Raw genomic sequence first — 6000 nt, 5'->3', positions numbered from 1 at the left:
TCTGTCCAGGTGCATGCAGGGGGGGCAGGTGCCAGAAAGGGGAGTCCTGTGCGTGTTCTGCTTCTGTGGTTTATTGGGTTTGCTTCTTTACAAATGAGTATTGGGGTGAATAACAGGCACCAGGGCATTGTTCTCGGGTTCCAGCCGAGCAGGGAGCTGCCACAAACCTTCCTGAGCCAGACGAGGATGCCTGTCTGCTGTCTCTTCCTGATTTTGCTCTGAGTGGAGTCAGGGAGAAGGGAGGGACCTAGCACGCATTGCTGTCACTGCTGCAGCTGCTGCTGCTGTTGCCAACCTCTCCCTTGGGGTTGAGCCAATGGGGTGTCTGGGACATTTCCCCTGAACCTTGGCAGAGGTGAGATGGGAGGGGTGAGGAGTCTTAGGAGGCCAGAGGCAGGAGGACCTGGAGCCCGCAGAGAAGGCCTCGGAAGTGCAGTAGGAGGAGGTAAGTGGCATTTTTATGCATGCTGGGTGATTTTTATATATTCTAGGCTTCTGAGTGTTCTCAGGCTCCCTAAAATGAGTGGACAGCCCCTGGAACTGTCTGTGGGAGCATTCCTCTGCCTTTAGTAACGGCTTTCCCCCTAAGTGCATCACTACAACCCCCCACTTCACCACCAGCCTCTGCACCTCGCTCTCCTCAGGGCTCCTGGGTCGGGTGTCTGGCTCTGACAGACACCCACTTGCTTAGTAAAACCATAGCCTCCCACAGTTCCTTGAAGGCATCATAAGCTCCCCTATCCACGGTTGTTGTAGAGTGAGCTTCGAGCTTAAACGACAGTGTATGACAGCATCTATCACATTGGCCAACATGTTGGATATAGAAAAACCAGCATTGTTCTTTACCTTATGTGAACTACGCCTACCCACTGTTGGACAAATCCTGACGCTTATAAAAGATCACTTGCACATTGAATATATTTATCACCTGTGTCTGGGATTTCTATTCCTGGGGTTCACAGCAATATTGAATAAGTATGTGTGAATGAATGAATGAGCAGATATTTACAAGCTAGTCTTTTCTTATTTTTATAGCAAATGATCTAAAACCTCAGTGACAAGTTACATGCCAACTCTCAGGTCATTAAATAAAAGCCAGAGACCACCATGTAATGATGACAACAGCCTCCCCAAAAGTCTGCTAACTGGGGGACACTCCTTGTTGGTTATGTTTTTATTATTATTCACAATGACGTTTGGCAACATTAGTAGCAATGGGGAGAGGCCTGAGCTTGTTGACGTTGTTTTTAGTAATATTAGGCACGTTTGAGTACTTGGTAAACTTATTCAGAATCAAAGGTTCTCAAAAAAAAAAAAAAAATGCAAAAGCGCTGGGTACAGCTGAGCTTTGGAATATCTCTGTGCTGAGACTGTCTTCATCTGCAATAATTTATAGCCTGTGCATCTCTGCTTGTGTTTCTGTACCCAGTAACAATGATTTGGGGAGTGGGCTCCTCATGGGATCCTCTTAGAGACAGGCGTGACCCAGGGGAGAGGGAGGAGGACTATTTGCATTTGTGAGGTCCCAACATCCCTGGTGGTTAGAACGGCAACAATGAGAAACCTTGCGTTTGATGGCAGCCCAATCTGGGAGATTTTGAGCCGAGGTCTGTAGCAGGCTTCTTCATGCCATCACAGGAGCAGAGAAGGTTCTGTTTCTACCGAGGAAGAAAATCACGTGACTACTTCTGCACAGATTAAGTAATGTTATCCTGGAAGATCTCCTTATAAAAAGGGGTCAAGTCTCCAGCATGTCTGAAGAGCGCTTTAGAGATGTACGCAAGGGGGTGGATGAAAAACGGAGTCTCCTCTTACCCCTAGGACTTGTGCTGTGTCATTCAGGTTTAATGAGTGAAGACTGGTTTGGGTTTGCTACACAGCAAACACGGTTTCTTCTTTTACTCTCCGAGAAGGAATCCGATTGTGTTTCCTTGTGTGAACCCGGCTGTGTGACCACAGGTCATGCTGAGTAGAGAACCAGGGAAGAGGTAAAAGCTCCATGACCACACTGTGCAGGCGCGGGCCCTGTCTGGCTGCTCCTCCGAGCCGGGAAGACGGTGGGCAGGGTCGCTGCCGGTCACCGGGTGGGCGGTTCACAGCAGGGAGAATGGCAACAACCTGAATCTCTGCTCCTGAGCTCCCCCTCTAGCTCAGCCCACCTCCTTGCATTGTGTCCTCTTCTCTGCTGGGGGAGTTGGAGCATCCCCTCCACTGGAGAGCCTTCGGCAGCCCTCCCGCCTCCCGAAAGCACACGCTCGTTATCTCTAGATATCACGGTCATCACAGTGCAGTCCACTTTTCTAGTTTGCTTTCAGGGGATGGGCCTCTGTGGTAGCAGGAGGAGGAAGCATGTCTGAATAATTTCCAGGGAGCCCACGGTGTGTAAGCCAAGGTGTTGAACTGAAGATGGTGTTGTTTCAGGTCACAGTTAGAGACCTTCAATTTGCATCCCTACTTCATCTGAAATGATGCAAAACACTCTGTCTTTCTTTATTTCTTCCCATTTCCCACTTGTTTCTCATTTTTCTCTTCCTGTGAGAAGTCATGAGGGATTTGCAGATTGGCAGAGGCATGACTAGGGATGAGAATTAGGGACACAATGAGAAGGATCTTAGATTCTTCCTACGAGTCCCTTTGGTATATAATTAGCCTGGCTGAATGCCAGGCACCGGAGTTTGTGGGTTCGCTGAGCAAAACTCACTTGCAATAACATCATTTTGAGAGTTGACTTAGAGAGGCACATGCTGCTCAATAGAACTGCAGTTTGAAGAACTTTAGAAGTTCTTAGTTGACCATCCAGAAGAATCACATCACTTCCTAGATAAAAACGTATCAAGTTCTCTCTGTAAGGTCAATATAATTGCGTACCAAAATGTTATTATTACCTATCACCCAAGGTGTAAACAAATAGCAACAGTATTCAGTGAAATGAGTGTTAGGGATTTACACAGGACCCTTTGAAAAGTAGAGGGATGCTTTTTAAAACATCAGTGCACAGGGAGGTTGTGTAATGTGAGTGTGCCACAGGGGATGTGAAGTACAGACCAGAGATATTTTCTCACACATGTTGTTACCTGCTTCAGTCTCAAATATGAACTACACTGTGTACCAGGTACCATAAAGCATTACACTGTGTGGGTGTGTGCGATGCTTCAGCGAGCTGGTTAGGAAGGAATGCATGTGTGTGTGTGTGTGTGTGTGTGTGTGTGTGTTTGAAAAAAAGAGAAACTTACAAGCATCCTAATCTCTTTGTAGCTGACATTTTAGTGGATTAAAAGCCTTTTTCCCCTCAAATTCTCTACCTCTGCCCACATTAATCACCACCGCCATTTTAAAAGTTTCTGTTCAATGTTAAACGTTAGTAACACTGAGGGCCCACCTACCTAGGAAATTCAGTTAGCCAGCCACAACATAGAAATCTAGGTTCTAGAGTTTCTGATTTTTATAAAATCAAATGATTGTGCATAAATTTTAGCTCATCCATTAGACTGTGTGTACCTTCGCAAAAATAATTGGATAGTTTGAAATCTTAATTTTCATCTGCAAAATAGCAATAACTATAATAGAATAAATAGTAATAATATATCGATCCTTGTGAGGATCAAGAGATAAGTCAACTTGCTGTTGTCTTTTTTTCTAGATTTTGTTGGCATAAAAGTTTAAGGTATAGAGACAGATATAGACATGTCAAAAATCGGCTGTGTCGTTTCCCAAAGCCTTAACTCCACGTTTGACTTCCAAGTGCCATGTAGGGTAGAGGTTGGCAAACGTGAGCTCGTGGTCTAAACCTGGCTCGCCACTTGATTTTGTAAAGAAAGTTTTATTGGAACACAGATGTGTCCATCAGTTTACATTTTGCTATGTCTGTGTCTGTTTTCATGGCACAGCTGCAAAACTGAGTTGTGACAGCAGCCACATAGCCCATAACCCACAACTGTCTGCTATCTGGCTCCTTATAGAAAGCATTTGCCAGCCTCTGCCCTCGAGAGTTCTTGATGAAGCACATTGTAACCTGCAGTGCGCTGCTTTATCTTTCATATAATTGTCAGCACCGGGAGAGATAGTAGTCAAGTTCCCTTTGACGTTCACAGTCTAGTTCTCCTTCCTGATGGGATTGAGTGTCTGAGGGATTCTGGCCTGTGTGCTTGTCCATCCCTAACCTGCTCTCAACGACAAGCAGCTTTACCAGGAGGGTGTGTTGGCCTCATATTCTAATAATCATGTCTTCATACCTGGGGACACTGTCACATTGCCACATTTTCACAGTATTCACTTGCTCTCTCTCTCTCTCTCTCTCTCTCTCTGTTTCTTCTACACACACACACACACACACACACACACACACACACACACTCTTTGTACACACAGGCATTATCAACTTCAGCCTATATAGCAGAAGACAAAGGCATGGTCTACGTGACCTGACCATGTTCACAAATATAAAAGCCCAGACATTTTAAATGGTATTATGACCATGACTTATCCCAGTGGACTAGCCCCACCCATAGCTGGACACCACCCACAATGATTAGCTCTTTTTCCTCACCTATTTGTACACTTTCTGGCTGATGAAATGCAGCACATGGGACTTCAATTTCATTGTGAATAATGTTTTACTGTCTAGAACAAACCAGTTAATACGAAGTGAAGCAAAAAGCCATGAATTCCTTTCTTAAAGATGCTCCCTGGTTCACCGTAACACTCAGAAATCTAACCTTGTCTAGAAACTGGTTGTAAACGACAGTGGCTTTCCACCCAGTCTCACCTCTTCTGTGTCTGACTGTGGGAGAGGTAACAGGTGACTGTGGAAAAATGCATTCGGGACAATTCTCTAGGGCCTGGTCCCTCCATGGCCAGATCCTCATTGTCTGTGTGGCTGGTATACATAACATAAAGTGTAAAAGAAAACACTCATTGGGGCCCGAGTGTGACGGGCCCATGCCTTTCCAGCACCCACCATCTCACCAGGAAGGTGAACACTCTGAGGCTTCCCCTTCTTGCTTGGGTAGAAAGTCCACCTCTTCAGACGCATCCTCCCAGGGTCCAAGTGTGCTTAGCACAAGGGGCAGGAATTTTGTCTGTAGCCAGGATCCAGGAGGACTTTGTGTGAAGCCTTAAATATTTAAGGAAGACTTCAAAGGGATGTCAACACTAGAGTGGAATCATTGTGGAATGTGGAATTCTTGGTCAGTGGCTCTCAAGTAACTTTGATCTCGACCCCCCAGTAGTGTTGTAATTGATTGATCACATGCCTGTGCACGTGAGAAATAATACTCACCCTACTGTGAGCAGAGCCTGTGATCTGGTGTATCTTATGCATCCACTTGGATGTGTTCCGTTCTATCCTGTATTATCCTATTTTACTGTATTTCACTTCAAATATGCTTGCATCTGGCCACTAAATTTATTTCATTTCCCCCCCATGGAATGTAACCTGAAGTTTGAAAAATAATGTTCTTGATAGTATGAACATTAATGGAGCTTGCCTACTAAAGTCGACAGCGGGGGAAACAATATATATTTTCCTTCACATAGAAACAAGACATGGGGACATAAGTGAGAGCTCTCTAGGAATACTTGTCTTTTTTTTCTTTCACAGTCAATTATTTTCTAATTCTGATTTCCTTATCATTTCATTGTCTAGCTTTTCTTTTTGCTTAATTCTCTCTCATTCTGACTTTTTAATTTTTGTTTTTCCTGCCTTTGACCACTAGCTCCGCTGGTCACTGGGAGAGCTTCCACATTCCCCGCGGCCCTGAAATCTCAGACGTGCGTCTCTGCTGCCTTCCTGCCCCCAGGTCTGAGCAGCTCCATCGTGTCTGACGGGAATGGGTTTCTCTGCTCCCTCCAGTACTCAGTGGACTCGACTTCTTGGTTGTTCAGACATGGCCCTCTGTGGCACTTTTTAATGCTGCCTTATAATTGTTCACAAATTGTCTCCTAGTCCCAACTAGGAGCCTGACGAAGGAAGAGAATGTGTTTCCCTTACTGTAGTGTCCC

At 45.3% G+C, this 6000-nt stretch overlaps 1 protein-coding gene across 2 annotated transcripts in view; it reads left to right on the top strand.

The window, feature by feature from the left end:
- The first annotated feature begins 380 nt into the window (after positions 1–380).
- SERPINB7 (serpin family B member 7) overlaps positions 381–6000 on the top strand; it is a 43933-nt gene continuing 38313 nt past the window's right edge. For both annotated transcript variants that reach the window (XM_066352697.1, XM_066352695.1), the window contains exon 1: positions 381–445. The gene's annotated coding sequence lies outside the window, so the exon portion shown is untranslated. The remainder of the gene's footprint in view (positions 446–6000) is intronic.

The sequence above is a fragment of the Saccopteryx leptura genome, chromosome 11 (assembly GCF_036850995.1).
Source record: "Saccopteryx leptura isolate mSacLep1 chromosome 11, mSacLep1_pri_phased_curated, whole genome shotgun sequence".
Lineage (NCBI taxonomy): Eukaryota > Metazoa > Chordata > Mammalia > Chiroptera > Emballonuridae > Saccopteryx > Saccopteryx leptura.
The sequence above is the reverse complement of the archived record's forward strand: the minus strand, read 5'-3'. Positions and strand labels throughout refer to the sequence as shown.